The sequence below is a fragment of the Schistocerca serialis genome, chromosome 9 (assembly GCF_023864345.2).
Source record: "Schistocerca serialis cubense isolate TAMUIC-IGC-003099 chromosome 9, iqSchSeri2.2, whole genome shotgun sequence".
Lineage (NCBI taxonomy): Eukaryota > Metazoa > Arthropoda > Insecta > Orthoptera > Acrididae > Schistocerca > Schistocerca serialis.
This window is the reverse complement of record NC_064646.1, coordinates 308,437,933-308,458,908: the sequence shown is the minus strand read 5'-3', so window position 1 is coordinate 308,458,908 and position 20,976 is coordinate 308,437,933. Positions and strand designations below refer to the sequence as shown.

General features: G+C 39.3%; 1 long non-coding RNA gene across 1 annotated transcript in view; it reads left to right on the top strand.

Annotated features, from left to right (window-relative positions):
- LOC126418894 (uncharacterized) overlaps positions 1–12,481 on the top strand; it is a 148,292-nt gene extending 135,811 nt beyond the window's left edge. Inside the window, exons 2-3 of the long non-coding RNA XR_007575907.1 lie at positions 10,219–10,465; positions 12,182–12,481. This is a non-coding gene — a long non-coding RNA (uncharacterized LOC126418894). The remainder of the gene's footprint in view (positions 1–10,218; positions 10,466–12,181) is intronic.
- The last annotated feature ends 8,495 nt before the right edge of the window (positions 12,482–20,976 follow it).

Genomic DNA, 20,976 nt, shown 5'->3' with positions numbered 1-20,976 from the left:
GGAGACATGGCCTAGCCACAGCCTGGGGGATGTTTCCAGAATGAGATTTCCGCTCTGCAGCGGAGTGTGCGCTGATATGAAACTTCTTGGCAGATTAAAACTGTCTGAGATGCTTCAGATGCTGAGATGCATCAGATTCTAACCACAGTCAGACATACTCATATATCAATGTCCCACAACCTAGCTATGAGCTTTCACTGTGGACTGATGTGCTAACTAGTCATAAGTGAGTGATAAGTGCGAACTAATATATCAAGTGAGTATAAGGATATATGTATACCCAGCAGATCAATACAACTAACACAGGTGTTTGTCGGAAATGATTTAGAAATGCCATGGAAACATCTGATGTCTATGTCTGTGGTTGATGTACATCGAGATGTAGGACATTCACTTCCAGTATGGGGAAAAAATGTATTGGGAACACTACCGAAATCCAAACTGCATAACCGATGACATACATAATTTCACATTTTTGTATTTGTTTACAAACATCTCATACAGTAGCAGATGACATGTTGTATACCGAGGAAAACGATAGTAAAAAATTGCAGAAAATATGCCAAAACAGTGGCAACAATGTAAAACCATGCTGTGACATATAGTAAATAAATGATTTATTATGAAATTATTCACAGAAAATAATATTTGGGACCAAACAGTACACATGTAATAATGTTTTACAGTGTTTTATGCTATTACCGCATATTTTAGAATCAAAGAACCTACTGATGGTGCCGATATTCTTCGCTCTCTTCATAATATTATCTTGCAGTTAAGATTCCAACACTATGTGTGTTACACATGGGTAGCTTTCTAGGCCAGCGTTTCAGATTACTCTACTACACTGAACAGACAAAACAATATGACCATTGCCCACTGTGACTTTCGATGCCAACTGGTAATGTTGTACGATACAAAAGTATGCGAGCAGGCAAGAATGGTGACCAGCCTACCAAAGATATGGGCTGCAAATGGGGAAATCCATTGGGATAAGCGACCCTGACAAAGAGTAGATTATTATTACTACCCAGAGCCAATCAAGGAATGTCTCGAAAACAGCGTAGCTGGTCGAATATTCATGTGTTATTGTCGTGAGCATCTACAGAAAGAGATAGGACAGTGAAACTACCACTTAGCGCTAAGTGATTGGATGTCCGCGATTCTTCACAGAACATGAGGTTCGGAGGCTTGCCTTCTCTGTAATGTAAGATAGATGGTGATCTGTAGCATCTCTGCCAAAACAGCACAATGCTGGTGCACGCACAAGTGTTTAGAGCACTCCATTCATTGTACATTGTTGAACATGGAGCTCCACAGCAGACCACCCCTACATGTTCACACGTTGACCAAACCACGTCGTCAATAGCGGTGGCAGAGGGCACAGGCACAGTACCATCGGGATTCCACCGTAGATCAATAGAAACGTGTCGGATCTTCGAATGAATCACATTTTTGCTACACTAGGTCGATGTTCATGTCCACAAAAGCTGTCATCGAGGTGAACGGCGACTCGAAACGTGCAGTGCGCCACAGACACAGGCTGGTGGGAATAGTGTTATGGTGCGAGAGACATTCTCCTGCACTTTCATGGGACCTATGGTAGTAATCAAAGATACGCTGACATGTGCGAACCATCTGCATCCCGTCATGCTTGATGTCTTACGTGAAGGCTATGTCACCTTTCAGCACTATAACTGTCCATGTGTCGCAGCCAGAACCATGCTACAGTGTTTTGAGGAGCAATATAGTGAACTCACGTTGATACCTCGGCGACCAAATTCGATTGATGTAAATCCAAAGGGACCCACCTGCGTCGCCACCACTTCATATGCAGATCAGCAGCCCCCTTATTTATGCGGATTACATGACCTGTGCCTAGACATGTAACGCCACATACCTCCACAAACCTACCACCATACTGTCGGATCTCTGATACGCAGAATCAATGATGTATTTCATTCTAATGCTGTGCAAGCAAGCTATTAAGTAGGTCGACATAACGGTTTTGGCTCATTATTGTATGTTGTGCAGGACGATTTTATGTCCGGCAGGTTGTCGGTCGGGCGATGCCATCCAGCTATGTGCAGTGTTTCAACGGTGCACAGACTGTGTCATGAAGCATGGTATCACGACTGAACTCGGCCTGTATACTTTGCATAAGCGTCAAGTACATCGTTTCCACACAGCTTACTGTGTCACTGCTGTATCCATGCCGTACGCCTGTCGTGCTGTAGGCTACCTGTCGGGCGAACGATTCCATAACAGATGACAGGTGCCCAGTGAGAACACTGTAAATCATGTGGGAACTTCACCAAGGTATCGGGTACGTCACCCCTTGGCAGTCGTTCGGTATTCCACTCTTTCCCGCTTTGCCCAAAGTGCTACAAATCTCTCTCGAACACACATGTCCTGTCTGATCTCACACACATGGAAGAGGAGCTTCTGATACTTATTCAGCAGTATCCACTATTCTACTATTTCTCGCATAAAGATTACGACAATACTCTGTCAAAGACAATACATGGAGGGACATCATAGAGAAGCTTAATTGTAATGTTAGTAAGTTGGGGAACTGAGCATGATGAAGTGGTATTTATCTTCTTCCTTTCCTTCCTACTCTGTCATAGGTATGTGTTCACTCATTTATTGGCAAAAGATACCTTGAAAAACCTCAAATTTCCTTTTATTGGTGATTATGATAGTTTGAATCATGCGTTTTGCGAACGTAAAAGTGTTTTAGACCAAATACTAATTTAAAGGTCCTAAATGTCAGTTTGAATGACAGCCTGCAGAGCGAAAACACCCACTTCTTCCTCTGTAACTTCTCTTAATTCATTAGCCTAGGGACATATTTTCTGTTGCTTCAGCCTTCAACTACTGGCAACACTGTTTGTTGTATTTTATTCAGTTGTTTCCTATAGAAATAGTGCAATGTGTGTGTTTTTTTTCTGTGACCTTCAAAGTTGTCAAGAAAAGATCTAAAGGACCTGGCAGAACAAAAATAGTTAATATAAGCAAAACAATATTAACTTTTTGTATTGCAAAGTGTTTACCAGCAGGGACAATTTTACGTGTCATTATAAACTCGTGCCGCTCTCCTACAACAGTTCAGAAAAACAGGGAGAGTCAAAAAGGATTTTACAACTTCGGAATGATGTAAAAAATTATTGTGATTAAGTTGCAGACTCAGTAGATGTGTCTTTTGTAGTAAAGAAACTCAAGTTTCACATAAAATTGTCAAACGACATTTTGGTTTGATGTGACTACCGTCTGTGATGTGGCACACATCCCACTGGTAATCAATTTATTTCCACACTGGTGTAACTTGTGCAACGTCAGTGTAGACTTCATGTTTCAGGTCGGCTAAATGTAGGCCTACTTGGAGGTTCCTTCAGTGCGAAATTTACGCTGAACAGTCGTTGCAGGGTTCGTTTCATGAAACCAAAACACACAATGACCACGCTCCACACTAGTGAAAGTAGCCATTTTAAATGTGCACTACACTAGCGCTTCTGGTAGCGGAATAGGGTATTGATACACTTCAAACTTGAGGTTGTTCACCACAAATATCCACGTCTACCGATTCTGTACATTATCTCAATAAATTCCTATATCATTCCAAAGTCATAAAGACCTTTTTGACTCACCTTGTGCTATTTGGAAAACAGTAGTAGAAGAATCTACGACAGATGCAGTGCAAGAAGCTGTGAATTTAAATAATGAGTGCATTGATTGCTAAAATGTGTTAAAGATACTTTAAAGGCAATAAAACTTCAAACTCAATTTTCTATAACTTTTGTTTTTTTTTTCTACCCTACTGTACCTTTCGTCTGAAACCATTTAACACAGAGAAATGGAATTCTAACAGTGAGCTGTCTTGATAAACGTGCATGAAGAGGAATTTTTTTTAGCTTTCTAGCAGTATTAGAAAGGAACATGTGACCTTTCATATTTTTAAAATTTGCGTGACAAACAGGTAACTACTAAAACATTTTTCAAAATCGTAATTTTAATATATTGATCTTAAAAAATGTTAACTTACAAGCAAACAGTGTGAACATACCTGAAAAAAAAATTCTGTGTCCTACTATTAATACTTCTTGAGAAAAGGTACTTTGAAGCCAGTTAGTTTAATGTGGCAGACATAGGAGATATCCTCTGTCCTTAATGAAACTAACTTGTGAGATCACACATCGTGAGTGCCAACGAATTGTTTCACTTCCTTAAATCAGCCCCAGCCTTCCCTACATTTGTTATAAATCAATGTCAGTTTTAACTGTTTCTCTCTACTGTTAAGTTTATTTACTCATTGCATAAAGCCTTGAGATTGATTATTTATTTAACAGCATTTGATGTTTGTGATGCCCCTGAACTTTATATATGATTTGGCAGGAAAAAAATCATAAATAAATATTATAAATGCAGCTACTTAGATTGTTGAATTTTTTGCCAAAGTGAACGCCAGCACATACCCCAGTGTCCTTTACTGCACAGGGTCCTGTGTCCTATGACAGAAAGTTACTGAATATGCAAGTAAAGTGTGATCTCTCGTTAGTCGTTCTGGAGTTAAGTAATTAAAATTCCATTATGCAGATTTCTCTTTAGGTTGAGAGCAGGTCTAGTAATCAACTGAGAATTCATGTACTTCACTCGCACACCCAAAGTCTGTGTAACAAGGCAAAGTGATCCACTTTTAACTTACTGGAAACGAACTCCAAAGCTGACGTATGAGGGTCAATGTGATTCATGTGGGCAACTGGCTAAATTGCACACAGATTCACTGTGAAATTCTGATGGTATGTGTACCAAATGCAGTTTCATATCTCACTGTAGCGAAATGGTGCCAACAGTTTGACCAAGGCCATGGACATGAGTGATGCTGATAGGTAAGGCAGGCCACTGAAACTGACCACAGATGAAAATGTCCAAGAAATCGGAGAACTGATTCAGAAGCTGCATGATCAGTAGAACATTGCCACCATTCTAGAAAGAGACTTTGTAACTACTTTTAAACATAGTGTCTTGCCCTGCATCACTTTTAAGAGTAGTGCAGCACTCAATAAAAGTTACTTAACTTGCCATAATAATTTGTAACTTACTTTTTGAAGTCACCTTGTACACTATTGTGTCATGTGCTTATTCTCTGGAGTCCTCATAATTTTACATACACATCTACATCTACTTCAATGCTCTGCAAGCCACCATATGGTGCTTAGCAGAGGGACTGATATGTGAATCTTATTCTTGATACCATAACTCTGTTCATGTTGCAGTTTGGGATATACAAAGACATAGTTCCAAAGTGAATATTCATAATGCTATTCTTTTTGCACTAAGAGGACTTTCCATAGGGCATTCTAAACCTGGTTGAAAGCAAATATGTAGAAAAATTAATTTTATTAAAACTAAATAAAGAACTTTTCAATTACTCCATCACATAATGGCCTATTGTTGGTGAGTACATAAGTAGTATATTGATGAGAGTTCTGATTCAAAGAGCATTTTCGAGTTAAAATTCCAGAATGCAAACCAAGAATCTAATTTTAGAGTTTTCCCTAACCAAATTCCACATATTTACAGCAAAAACAAGAAAATCAACAAAGCTGAGTTATTTAAAACCTTAGAATTTTATAGTAACAGAAATTTTAATTTAATTAAATGAAAAATACAAAAACTTTTAAAATTTAAACAAAATTAGTTCACAAATTGGACGATCTCTATTTGTTTTTTTTTCCTTCATAAATAAATTGTACTCCTACAGTGTTATCTACTTTAATATTAATATTAATTTCTGTTTACTTGTTAGGAAGATTTAAATTACTTTTTTGTTTTCTTGTTTCCAGGAAATGAGGGAAAATTGATAACTTTCAATTTGGTTCATGATTTATTAAGGAAAAAATTATTAATTCATTTCGAAAACAACTGTTACATAACCACCATTAAAGTCAATCAAATTATCATTTTCATCATTTATAGTTGTTTCTAAAGTCAGAATATTATGGAAAATTGAAATTGTTAATTGATGGATTGGTTCATAAATTCTTGTACACCAAATTCGGAATATGGTTTAAGGGAAGTAACAATAACAGTTTCTCTATGTAAATGATCAGTCTATTTAACAAATATTCCATCTACTAAATTATAATTGACATTAATTAATTGATATGGAACGATTTTATGAATGGCTTTAGTAAAAGTTTCTTTATTGTCTTCAACGAAATGATAATTAAATCATAAAAGTTTACCCACGCAGTCTTATATATCCATAAGTAATTTTTTGAGTAACAATTGTATTTAAAATTTTTATCTGCTTTTATATTAATATTTTGGGTTCTTGGATGAGTAAACTGTCTTAAATTTTCCTATCTATATTGACCACCAGAAATTTCTATTGTTTCTCCATCAGAAGACACTTTAATATTTCTTGACGTACCATTTATGATTAAAAAGTTGAATAAAAACTAACTAGTGATATGTTTCAATAACTTTCTCTTAGTGGAACAGTTAATCTTTCTTTCAGAGCAAAAGATTATCACACACTTGAAATAATATACCCATTCATATTAAGAAAAATTATGTAAATAATGACAGATTGCGAAAAAAAGTAAGAATTCCAGAAAAGAAAGTAAAAACATCCATGGAGCACTTCTATAAAAATTCTATTGAGTGTCCAATTACACTATTAAAGATTGATAATTATATTTTAGCATCTGGATTATTAAATTGGAACAATTTAATCATTTGTTTGCTTATTCTGAAGATTTAGATCAACTAAAATAACAAGAATTAAAAAAAGGTGTATAAAATTGAAAATGAAATTAGTCAAAAAATGTTAGTTACATTGAAAATAACGATAAAATTATTCTGTTAGATTGTGAAAATAATTCAGTGGTAGTTTTTCATAATTTAATTCCTGAAAATCAAGATAAATTTATCAATGTTTTTCTAGAGGAAGAAATAAAAGAATAGATTGTTTTCATTTAAGTCAAACTTATTCAAACATTCCAAAACAATTACTTAAACAAAACGATTAGCTAAATATTTTTAGGCAATATGATCCAAATTTAGTCCATATTTATCATGAATTTGTTATTGGTGATGTAAAGTTTGATGAATTTTTTAAAAAAGTAGCGAATGTTGGAATAAAGATAAATTTGGTTTTATTATGATAGATATAACAACACAAATTAATGATTGAAAATATAGATAAAAGATTAGTAACTTTACTAACGTTGAACAAACATTGAATGTAAAATAATAAAGATTATTGCATTTTTATTCTTAGTATACTTTTGCAAAGTACGATCCAGAAGTTGTTGAAAAAGATGAACGAAATAAAAAGTAAAGAATAATTAAAAGAAGAGTTTCACAAATAGAAAAAACAACCAAGAACAGAGTATAAGAGAGTCAAAAAAGAAGATTCACCAGTTATCAATACAATTGAAGTTAAGCGAGGGAATAGAAGGAGAAATAGTTTTAAAAGCAGTTGAAGAAAATAGAAAAGTTGAAACACAAATGGTTCCTTAAATTCACATTGTTTAGAAGAATTAAACAGTATTCCAACAGTTTAACATTGTGAAAATGATAAAAGAAACTATACATTAAGTAATCATAAATAAACAGCATATGCAAATGCAGCTATAACTAAGAAAAAAGGTGATAAAATTTGAAGAACAAAAAGCCATAATTCAGAAATGGGAAAGAAAGGAAAAGGAGTAAAATACACTCCTGGAAATTGAAATAAGAACACCGTGAATTCATTGTCCCAGGAAGGGGAAACTTTATTGACACATTCCTGGGGTCAGATACATCACATGATCACACTGACAGAACCACAGGCACATAGACACAGGCAACAGAGCATGCACAATGTCGGCACTAGTACAGTGTATATCCACCTTTCGCAGCAATGCAGGCTGCTATTCTCCCATGGAGACGATCATAGAGATGCTGGATGTAGTCCTGTGGAACGGCTTGCCATGCCATTTCCACCTGGCGCCTCAGTTGGACCAGCGTTCGTGCTGGACGTGCAGACCGCGTGAGACGACGCTTCATCCAGTCCCAAACATGCTCAATGGGGGACAGATCCGGAGATCTTGCTGGCCAGGGTAGTTGACTTACACCTTCTAGAGCACGTTGGGTGGCACGGGATACATGCGGACGTGCATTGTCCTGTTGGAGCAGCAAGTTCCCTTGCCGGTCTAGGAATGGTAGAACGATGGGTTCGATGACGGTTTGGATGTACCGTGCACTATTCAGTGTCCCCTCGACGATCACCAGTGGTGTACGGCCAGTGTAGGAGATCGCTCCCCACACCATGATGCCGGGTGTTGGCCCTGTGTGCCTTGGTCGTATGCAGTCCTGATTGTGGCGCTCACCTGCACGGCGCCAAACACGCATACGACCATCATTGGCACCAAGGCAGAAGCGACTCTCATCGCTGAAGACGACACGTCTCCATTCGTCCCTCCATTCACGCCTGTCGCGACACCACTGGAGGCGGGCTGCACGATGTTGGGGCGTGAGCGGAAGATGGCCTAACGGTGTGCGGGACCGTAGCCCAGCTTCATGGAGACGGTTGCGAATGGTCCTCGCCGATACCCCAGGAGCAACAGTGTCCCTAATTTGCTGGGAAGTGGCGGTGTGGTCCCCTACGGCACTGCGTAGGATCCTACGGTCTTGGCGTGCATCCGTGCGTCGCTGCGGTCCGGTCCCAGGTCGACGGGCACGTGCACCTTCCGCCGACCACTGGCGACAACATCGATGTACTGTGGAGACCTCACGCCCCACGTGTTGAGCAATTCGGCGGTACGTCCACCCGGCCTCCCGCATGCCCACTATACGCCCTCGCTCAAAGTCCGTCAACTGCACATACGGTTCACGTCCACGCTGTCGCGGCATGCTACCAGTGTTAAAGACTGCGATGGAGCTCCGTATGCCACGGCAAACTGGCTGACACTGACGGCGGCGGTGCACAAATGCTGCGCAGCTAGCGCCATTCGACGGCCAACACCGCGGTTCCTGGTGTGTCCGCTGTGCCGTGCATGTGGTCATTGCTTGTACAGCCCTCTCGCAGTGTCCGGAGCAAGTATGGTGGGTCTGACACACCGGTGTCAATGTGTTCTTTTTTCCATTTCCAGGAGTGTAATTTCAGAGGAATGATGAAAGATTAAGTAATACTTTATCTAATTTTGACATTGAATAATTAGTTACACAATTAAAAATTAATCATCTTTTTAGTATTTTTAAGATCAATGAATTGCCTAATAAACCAAAAAATTTAGAAGGTCGATTAGTAAATTTAACTACTTTTGATCATGTTGGGACACAATATTATATTGAGTTTAAAACTAGTTAGAATAGTTAATATTAATGATCCATTTGTTATTTGACACAGTAAAAGATACTAAAGAACAATATGTAAATGTGTGAACTATCTTTCTAATTTATAATTCCAATAAAGATGTACAAAATGATTAATCAAATATTGTTACAAATTATGAATACAACCAAATGTTAACAGATTTAAGGCAAAGAATTGGTATTTATGATGGTATCGTAAGTTATTAGAAATGAAAGCTGAAAATATAGAAGTACTGAAGTCTGCAGAATCAAAAATTTCAATTAGATTAATTACTTTTCATTCTTTATAAATGAAGAATGATAATCACTTTTAATTTTTGAAGTGGAAAACGTTTGCTTAAACACTTGATTGTCATAGATTAACAACTAAAAATGTAAAACAAAGAATTGAAGGTCTTCGTTCCAAGCGTTAAACTGAAGAGAGAAAATTAAAAAAAAAAATATTTTGTAAGTGAAGGTCAAAATAATTGTGAATAATTTATTAGTGAATTCATAGACCAATTAAATAGAATATTAAAAGAAAAAATGTAATATCTTTTGGAATTGGTGATTTACGGTAATCTGATTTAGCTGATATCGATTCTGGAGACTTGAAAGAATTTAAAATTAAATGAAGGATATAAATATTTATTAGCTGTTATTGACGATTTTTTCAAAATTTCCTTCAGCAATTCAAGTTAAAGAAAATGTAGCTGAGTCTTTCGAGAAATACTCTATACAAGAAAACCAAAACATTTACAAACGCATAATGATACAGAATTTTATAATACAGAATTTCCAGAATTAATGTTATATTTATCATTGTTTAATAGAACATTAAAAGAAAAAAGTGAAAGTATGTTTCTCTTTCAGGAAATTGTAAATGGGTTGATGAAGTTTCTAAATTAGTGGAGGAATATAATAACACAAGACACTCAACAATAGAAATGAGAATCTAAATACAAATTTTATGACGAAATAAGGATATGTAAATTGGAAGGATGTTTTGGAAAAGCATATACAGCAAAAGTGTCAACAAAAATTTTAGAAATTGAAGATGTTATTCATTCTTATCCAATCACATACAAATTAAAAGATTTAAATGGCAAACACATAAAAGGTAATATTTCTGAGTAAGAACTATAAAAATGAGTTTCAAATGTTATTCTTATGGACAAAGTTTAAATAATAAAGGTAATAAAATTTATGTTAAATATTTTTTAATTAACGAAACTTTAACCATCTTTGGTATTGTATATAATTTTCATAGTATTTAAAGCTTTGTTAAAGAAGTACATTTGGATATTTCATGTCAAAATTATTTGATCAGTTCCTGGAAACATATAGTTTCAAAAAATTTTATGTATTAGGTGCATAATAATTCTTATCAATGTTATTTGCAATTTGAACATCAAAAAGGTACTTGGAAATTTAGTTTTATATTCCACAATCATTTGTCAGTTTCTTTATGTCTTCATACAGTTGCTCTGGTGAATACTCAACCAAAGAATTAAAATAATTTTGGAGCAAACAATTCTTAAATATTCTTTCATTCGTTGATATAAATGCACTGAATTTATTACATAATTAATCCTTAAAAATTCGATACAATTTATATGGCTGTTTTTTATGTGTATTTTATGTTGTAGAGTTTTTAATTGTGCTCATGTAACACAATATTCATATTTAAAGTCATGTAAAATTAAAAGAACATAAGTTGGTCATAAGTTTTCTCCACTCTAATGAGGATAATGTGTGGCAATAATGTATTTATTTTTTTCATTTCTTTTGTTTATTATTGCAATTGCATCATGGATTACTTCTCTGAAATCTTCGCTTTTTCAAATTTTGATTTTAATTATGTTCTTAAAGTAAGTTATTTGTTCTTTATACATTTCTTTCATTGTATTCTTAAGTATATATTTCCATGTTTTCAAAATGATGTTTTAATATATATATATAAGGGATTCTTCAAGTTCTAGTGAAGTGTATGAGTTTCCTCACCAGTGGTTTTTTGGGGTCTTCCCACCACAGTTTTCGTTTGCCTGTCTGAGGGGATGTGGTAATTGCGTCTTGGTCAGGCCGTTTCATTCACTCCTTGATTGGGTGATTTAGGGTCGGTGCCACGTGTCTCTGTGGTTTGGAGTCTGTGCAGGCACTGCCCTTGCTACATCTTCTGGTTTTGGGCAACATGGAGAGATGGTGGCTTGTAACGGAAGTTTTGGGGCTGATCTGCTGTGGCCACCAATAACTATTCCACATATTGTGATTTGGGCCCCTTTACACACGTCGCTTCCTCACTGAGCTAAGTAAATTCTTTTTGGGAGGAATTACCTTTAGTGTGAAGGTTTGTGTGCTGGCTTATTCACATTTATCTTGTAACAAATATAAGTTATGTAACTGGAGAGAGACAACTATTTTTGGTTAGTACAAGCTAGCTACTTAAAGTTTTTTCTGGAATTGTTCCCTTATTGATATAACAAGTTTAAAATTTTCTTATTGTTAACGTCATGCCTTGCAATCTCCTTTTCATAAAGAAAATTTGTCAGCTATTGGAAATTTAAAAAAAATGCCCAACTTAAAAATCTTTAGCAGTGTGTGTTATTTCACCAAAACTTCCTGTCACCTACTTCCACGATAACGTTTTGGAATAACATGTGTACTTAATTGGTAGTTTGTGAATCGCCCTAATTGACGGTTTATTACTGGTAGCAGAGCATGGTTGTACGTTTGCTACCTAATCCCTTTGAGTTGCTGGTGGAGGTTTAGTTAGTAATTATTAATAGTTTTTATTTTGTTTGTTTGTTCATATTTACTTTTAGAGTGTATATTTCAGGGTGTGATGGCGGTGAGGGAGTGCCCGGGCTTAGGATTGATCCGACGCGAGAAGCTTTTGTACGAAATTGAAATTCGTGGGACTGACAAGGAGGGTACAGTTCTAGAGCTGGCCGCGTGTTAACGAGATTCCTGGCAGCGGCCTGTTGTTGTTACTAAGGAAGTCATTGGTGGTCTGCCAGCCGGCGTAGCCGCGGCCGTTGAGGTGGTGGGTGAGTTTGAAAAGTTTCTTAGTTGGTTTTCAGTAGATCAGCCTAAATGGAAACAACTTACTAGATTATGTGCACATTTGGTGCATATTTCTAACCGGGTTTCTGACTGAGAACAAATAGTTTCGAGCGACTCTGATTGTAAGATCATTTCGGAGTTGCAGCAGAAGGTGGTTGCGTTGCAGCTAAGCTTAGCTCGTTTAGAGTTGGGTTCTGAGGAATTCAGTGGGCAGGTCGAGTCAGATAGGGCGCATGTGGGGATCTTGCCGAGTGTTCAAAACCAGAAGATGGGAGGTAGTATGGAACCTTTTGCTAAATTACCTAACCTGATTGGACTTCTTTTTAAGGATATGGGGGAATTAACTGTTGATTCCTTGAGTAAGATTGAGGAGGTACTTTGGTTGCTGGTTCACTTTGAACAGCACGCCCCCTCCTTTAGGGTAGCTCACTCCTCCCTTTTAGGTTTACACTGTCCTTTAGCGAAAGGGGAACTTGGAGATCTTGTCTCCAGAGCTCTCCCTGAACAGATGTCGTTGCTTCAGCTTAGGCAGAAGATTATTAGTGAGAGACCTACTGTGGGCTTTAGGAAGTATTTAGAGTGTCACTACATTTGGAGGGTACAGGGAGAGTGCGAGAGGCTACAGCAGTATGTGGAGAGGGTGAAAGTTGCCTCACAAGCGCTCTTGGTCGATATGTGTGAGGACCAGTTGGTTTCTGTGATTTTGGAATGGATGGCTGCTGGAAATAAATTGCATTATATCTTCAAATCCCCTCCAGTTCCATGGGAGGATTTGCATGGAGCAATAGTCACAGCGTCTGCGTTATAGCTGCGAGAGGAAACAGAGGGCGCTAGGGTTTCTAGGCCTGTAAAAGAACTTTAGGTTGCCGAGGAGCGCAGTCGGGGTAGAACCACCGGGGTTGAGACAAGGCGATGTTTTCGTTGTGGTGAGGGTGGTCATTTAGTTCGGGATTGTCCTGTTCCCCTTTGTAGTAGGAGTAACAAACGACATAAGGGAAAACGGTGCATCTTGTATGGTAAATTTACAGCTTGTTGTGGGCGTGCCGTCATAGCCAAGTCCCGATCGCATCTTCCCTATATTTGTGTTCAACTTAACCATGAACCCATTTGCGCCTTGTTGGATTCTGGTAGTACATACTCCTTACTTAGTGGGGCTTGGGTTTTCAAGTTTGGCCACCTTACTAAACCCGAGAAGATCCCTCTTCAGAGATGTCGAGTCGCTAATGGTCAGGTGTTACCTCTGGCGGGATGGGTTAAGGGTAGTGTTTTGGGAGGGCAGTTTTCTTGGCCAATCACTTTCGCTCTCGTGACGCGTTTGCCAGTGAACCTGGTACTTGGCTGTAAGTTTATTTCTAAAATGCAGCTGGTGTCGGATTACTTTGGTGGGCTTCTCTTCTTTAAGTTTGCTCCTCTGGAGAAGTTCGGTCTCTGTGAATGTCGGGAGGCGTTGTCGTCGGTGGTCCCTACCTTTCCGGTAGCTTTTGTTGATGAAGTGGATATTAGCCACCTTTCGACGCAGCACAGTCAGTAGTGCGTGAGTTACAAGGGGTGTTTTCGGATTTACTGAGAGATAAACTGGGGGTGTCTATCATTCTGGAATATGACATTCGTTTCACCGATGACGTTCCTGTTAGGCAGTCCCTGTACCGGTTGTCTCCTCCCAAAATGAAAATATTACGAGGGAAGGTACGTAAAATTTCAGAGCAGGGGGTTATTCATCCCTCCACATCTCCATATGCCTCCCCGATATTTCTGGTCCCCAAAGATCAAGGGGGGATTTCAGGGTGGTAGGAGACTACCGGCGTCTTAATGAGAAAGTGATTTTGAAATCAGTACCCCTTCCCAACCTCCACAACTCCTTTACTCGGTTTGCTGGCGCGACTTGGTTTACTGTACTTGATTTGAATCAGGCCTATTATCAGATTCCTTTGGCTGAAAATTGTAAGCATGTTACTGCCTTCTGTGCCGATTGGAATCTGTATGAATTAAATCGCATTCCATTCGGTCTTGCTACTGGGGCTGCTGTTTTGACGCGTTTATTGGATAATGTGTTGGGTGATTTAAAGTTACATTGCGTCTGCAATTATTTAGACAATCTAGTTATTTACAGTAGGTCATTTGAAGAACATTTGCTTCATTTGCGTCAGGTCCTGGCTAAGTTCCAGACGGCCAGTCTAACGGTCAAACCATCTAAGGTTACGCTGGGAAAACTGCAGATTTCCTTTTTGGGCCATATCGTTTCAGGGCAGGCAGTCCCAATCGATCAGGATCGCATGAGAGCCTTGCACGCCTTGCCCCCTCCTAAGGATAAGCAGGGAGTGGCAAAGTTCCTTGGCATGGTGAACTATTTTAGGCGTTTCGTACCGGATTTTGTCTCCTTACCTGCACCCTTGAATCGCCTCCTTAAGAAGGGTGTTCGTTTTGTTTGGGATCTGACTCAGCAGGCTGCCTTTGAGCAGATTAAAACGGCTATTGCCAACCCGCCAGTCCTTGGAGTTCCCGACTTTGAAAAACCCTTTGTTGTGCAAACGGACGCGTCAAATGCTGGAGTTTCGGCTGTTCTTTTACAAGAGTTGGAGGGCCATAGACATCCTTTGGCTTATGTATCTTGCAGGCTAAATGACGCTGAGTCGAAGTAATCAGTGTACAAGTGTGAGGCTTTAGCTGTTCTCTTTGCTTTGGAGAAATTTCGTTTTTATCTGGAGCATAAGCCTTTCCAGCTCGAGACTGATAATCAGGCTTTAAGTTGAATCCTGGCCAGACCACGCAAGACGGGGTGGTTTGGACGGTGGGCTGTGGGGATTTCGGCTTTTAAGTTCACAGTCAAACATATTAGAGGTACCGAGAATGTGGTGGCGGACGCCCTTAGTCGACCAGCAGCACAGGGGTTCGGGTGATGGACAAGATTACTCACTAGAAGTTCAGGCCATGGTCTTGGGCGAGGAACACCAGCTTTTCGGGTATCTTGCCGAGAATCAGGATCAGGATTCCCAAATAGCACCGATTAAGCAACGGGTGAAGTTGGGTGAGTTAGTTAGGCTATATAGCATTAGGAAAGGAATTTTGTGTTCAAAGTGGGTCGAGATCGTCATCCCAGGATCTGCTTGCCCCAAGTCTTGATTCAACCCTTGTTTTGGTATTATCATAGTTCCTTGGTGGGGATCATTTGTGCATGTATAAAACTATTCAAAGGATTAAGCAATATGTTATGTGCCTCACATTGAACGGGATGTTGAACAACTGGTAGCTAAGTGTCACTTATGTCGGGCTGCTAAACCTAAAAATGCCGTGGGGCAGGGTCTATTGTCCTTCAAGCATGAGAGCAACCCTGTGGACCCTTTATATATTGATTACTGGGGTCCGTTGCCCCAGTCCAAGAGAGGCATATATATGACAGATAGGCTGAAAGCCAGAAGGCAAGAGTGGATAGACAAACATAAACAAGATGCAGTACAAACGACTGAAGCTTACAAAAAAATTTCAAGATTTTAAGATAAATTACCATAACCTTTCAAAGGCAGAAGGCCGCAATTTTTAAGCTTGAAAGGTAATTTTAAGAATAAGGTTACAGGCCACAATGTTTAAGCTTCAAAGGTAATTTTAAGAATAAGGTTCCAAGGATTAAGACCCACAATTAATTTTCCAAAATTTTAAAAAAATGTTACCATAAGCCTTAAGTTTTAAGTAGCTGAAACCAGACTAACAGAAAAGACAACACAATGGCAATAACCTTTCAGCAAATATCCACTTGCTGGAATTCAAACTTACTTACAAAAACACAGTAAAACCAAGAATTTTTTATCATTGGCTATGATATATTATAAACAGACAATTAAACACTGGTGGGAAAGACATTAAAGACAACAGCACTCATAAGCCTCCATGGGATCGGTCTGCCCTCGTTCACTTAGGTGAGACAGATGGTGAGCCCAACTGCACTTGATCCGTCAGAACCCAACCAAGGGACAGCCATGGACTGACAAACGACTTGCTCGCTACCAATCAGTACATGAGAATTCAAACACCAAATGTTACCGGCGTGATTATCCACAATCAAATATCTGTATGTATTAAGCTGTCAAAACTACACACCGTGTTGGACAGTGACAACACGTGAGGAAAGGACACTGCCTGAAATTACGTTAGTGGCCAGGACAGGTAACTGGAACACTAAGGGCCACAAGGCAGAAAATTCCGCTGGTGCAATTGAATTGTAGTCAACCAATATAGTTAATTCCTCCGCATGGCAGCTAAATTTCAGCAATACAAACACTCGGTGTTGCTCACAGGAAAGCCTCCCCAACAGCGAACCACCGAAACGAACCACACAACATGAATGGACGTGGCTTGTCTACTTGCAACCACTACTCAACTTTGACGTTCTGGGTCGGTGAATCACGAAGCTCGTAGCGATCGGACAGCTCCACACACGCTCCAACACTGCGCATGGAGTGCCAGTGGACCCAGCCAGCTGCACCGCACAGAGATAACTTCTCTGGTCCACAGCAACCGACTGACTGCCCGCAGACCCCCTAGCCAGAAACAATATGCACAAAACCAAAGATGGTACATGATGCAAATATCGATACATACCGCTGCTGCCACACGTAGAAGGAAGAAGAATCATGGCGTAACCGCAACAAGACCGGGAAACCAAACGCAGATAAACCGCCAAGTTCACGAAAACGCATGGTTGGGAGTGAGCATGGCTCAGAGCTGACATATAAAAAACACACAAAAAACACAGAGATCATGTGTTTCAAAAGAGTATAGAATTTGACATATTCAGTGATAGATGATGGTCAGTGATCAATGATCGTTAATGATCAATGATGTTCAGTGATCAGTGAACAGAAATCGACAGCAGACAATAATGGACCTTGGTACCTTCTGTAGTTTGTGTGTGTGTGTGTGTGTGTGTGTGTGTGTGTGTGTGTAACAGATAAAGGGGTTAAGGAATGATTACTAAATATCGCAGTATTTCACTTATTTACAGGGATATATGAGTGCACAAGCCATTTTATATGTATAATGCTCTTCTTCTACCTTAGACTCACTTTAATAGTAGCTGGAGCTATGCATGTGAAGCGAAATAATATATAATTTTGATATTCATATCACTTTAATTTTACATGTGTATGAAGTTAACGTAACATTTCAGAATTTTATGCTGGAAATAATGCATTTCTTTGATTTTCAAGTAAATAATGAATACCTTTTACTTTCAAGTAAAGACTACATAAATTTTACCTGTATATCTGGTGTACCATTTTAATTGTTTGCCCTGATTAGCTGAGATTCTAAATTTACCACTAACACAATTGGGCTATTTCCTCAATCTTGAATTTTTAGTACTGCACTATGATTGGCTGAAAATGTGCCTGGGAGTGGAAGCGGAAGAGAATTTTTACAAGCTGCAACATCGTCGCGAAAAACCACATTGACCCGTATATGTAATAAGTTTCTTTAATTTACGTCTATGGTCACAATCTTTTTTGTTTAACAGATTACCGGTTTTGGTCTTTAATGACCATCATCAGATCTGTTTCATAAAAACATTAGGACTTTGTTTTTATGAAACAGATCTGATGATGGTCATTAAAACCGAAACCGGTAATCTGTTAAACAAAAAAGATTGTGACCATAGACGTAAATTAAAGAAACTTATTAGACAGTTTTTAATTTCCCTTTAACACAATTCGGCTATTTCCTAAAACTATGTTCTGATTGAAACTTCCTGGCAGATTAAAACTGTGTGCTGGACCGAGACTCGAACTCGGGACCTTTGCCTTTCGTGGGCAAATGCTCTACCAACTGAACTGCCCAAACACGACTCACGCCCCGTCCTCACAGCTTTACTTCTGCCAGTTCCTTGTCTCCTACCTTCCAAACTTTACAGAAGCTCTCCTGTGAACCTTGCAGAACTAGAAATGCGGAGACATAACTTAGCCACAGCCTAGGCGATGTTTCCAGAATGAGATTTTCACTCTGCAGCGGAGTGGGCGCTGATATGAAACTTCCTGGCAGATTAAAACTGTGTGCCGGACCGAGACTCGAACTCGGGACCTTTGCCTTTCGCGGGCAAGTGCTCTATCAACTGGGCTGCCCAAGCACGACTCACGCCCCGTCCTCACAGCTTTACTTCTGCCAGTACCTCGTCTCCTACCTTCCAAACTTTACAGAAGCTCTCCTGCGAACCTTGCAAAACTAGCAGTTCTGAAAGAAAGGATATTGCGGAGACATGGCTTAGCCACAGCCTAGGGGATGTTCCCAGAATGAGATTTTCACTGTGCAGCGGAGTGTGCGCTGATATGAAACTTCCTGGCAGATGGTAGAGCACTTGCTCGCGAAAGGCAAAAGTCCCGAGTTCGAGTCTCGGTCCGGCACACAGTTTTAATCTGCCAGGAAGTTTCATATCAGCGCACACTCCGCTGCAGAGTGAAAATCTCATTCTGGAAACTATGTTCTGATTGTTTTGAAAGAGGAGAGGCAGAGGTTATAAAGCACAAGTGGGCTTTTTACATCAATTTGGATTTTTAATACTGCATTATGATTGGTTGGAAGTAGGAGGGGGGGGGAAAGGAGAGGATTTTTATGTTTCCATTAACACAGTATGGGTAGTCTAGCATCTTGGCTTTTCATTGTCTATTTCTTTCATTTTAATTCTGCATTATAATTAGTTGGATATGAGGGAAGGAGAGAGAGAGGGGGGGGGGTGGAAGGGGATATATAATTTTTCCTTAACCCAACTGAGGAATTTCCACTATCTCGAACTTTTTTCATTGGCTGTTTCATTTTAATACTGTGTTATGACTGGATGGAGACAAGGGGAGGTGAGGATGTTTTCATTTTCAATTACTGATTGATTGATTTTATTTGTTGTCAAGGTCGAAGGCCGCTTACCTAAGAGAAGGCTGGCTCACTTCGCACTTTTCAAGATTAATTACATACAAGGTGGATCACATTCGCCACAGCATCACTACTACAGCCTCATGTTACTATCTGGCTCTATACCAGATAGTATGTCAATATCTGGTGGATAATGTATTCTCAGTCTCTAAACACAAATAAAATTACCACGTCTTCAAATCATAACACCATTTACTTTTCATTTTAACAAAAAATACATTAATACTCGTGCTGGAATACAGGAACAACATGAATGAACGTTTCTCCATTAATGTATGTGCTTGTCTTCATAAACAAGGCCAGCTTCAGAGGGTTCAAATGGTTCAAATGGCTCTGAGCACTATGGGACTTAACATCTGTGGTCATTAGTCCCCTAGAACTTAGAACTACTTAAACCTAACTAACCTAAGGACAGCACACAACACCCAGCCATCACGAGGCAGAGAAAATCCCTGACCCCGCCGGGAATCGAACCCGGGAACCCGGGCGTGGGAAGCGAGAACGCTACCGCATGACCACGAGATGCAGGCGCTTCAGAGGGAAGTCTTTCACTATGTAAACTGTGGCAAGGTGCTGAACTTATGGCAAACTTTCGTCATTCTGCCTTGCATTAGCTGACCACCAGTTATAACAATCGTGATTCAAATTGTCTTCAAATAATAATCAACCTTGCTTGCAATCGTGTTTGTTTCTTGACTGTCACACTGACTATTATTATATTCATTTGGTACCTCATTAAAATAATCCAAAAGCATGACGTGAGCTCTTTGGGTAACAGTTGATTTAGTATAGTCCGTAGGTAGATAGTGAGAGTTTGGGCACAGAGTGCATTGTTGCCAGATTTCTGATGATGGCATCAGTTGCATTACATTCTGTTTCCTCACCCCAACCTCTGACATATGCCAATTTCTCTATCTGTAAATTGGTAGTAAGTTCAAAGATTTGTGGGATATTCAAGGTTTTCCCCCCACTCCTTTTATGTCACACTATAAGCGTGACTGTTGTCATAAGCATAATTTGGCAGGAAGTTCAAAAATTCAAGGTGGTTCATCATCATGCTGATGGGAGTAAGCCACATATGCAAAATGGCCATTGGGTTTTCCCTCTGTATCGTTGTGGAAGTAGATCATTTGTGCAAGTATAGAATCCAAGATGTCCTACTTGGGATACTGGCACAGTCTCTATGAAGTCTGAATGTAAGATGCAAAGGCAAAGGGAAAGTAATACGTATGCTGAGCTGCTTAAGAAGTTTGATAGAAAGTGGCCACATCTGTAGAGGTCTGCAAGGCTATTTATAATAGTCCAGTCACTTAAGCAAGTCCAGGGTTTTCCCCTCTGTCATAACCATTTAAACAGTTGTCACCGCAAGTTGTCATACAGCATCGTATTATTTCAATTGAAAAATCGTAAGGCACTCTTCCTCCTACGTTGAAACAACTGCCCCTTCCGACGTTAGGCTTTAAACAAGTCGTTTTGGATCTTAATTTCAAACTACGTAGTTCTCACTATCGTGTTGGGTAGTAGGAATAACGACGTTCTCATTTAATGCCACACGGGATAAGAGCCCTCCACTGCCCCTGTGCCACCACCGCCATCCATGAACCTTAGCACTGCCTGTACACCACCATGTACTGGGCCAGGGAGCAGGGTTGAGCCATG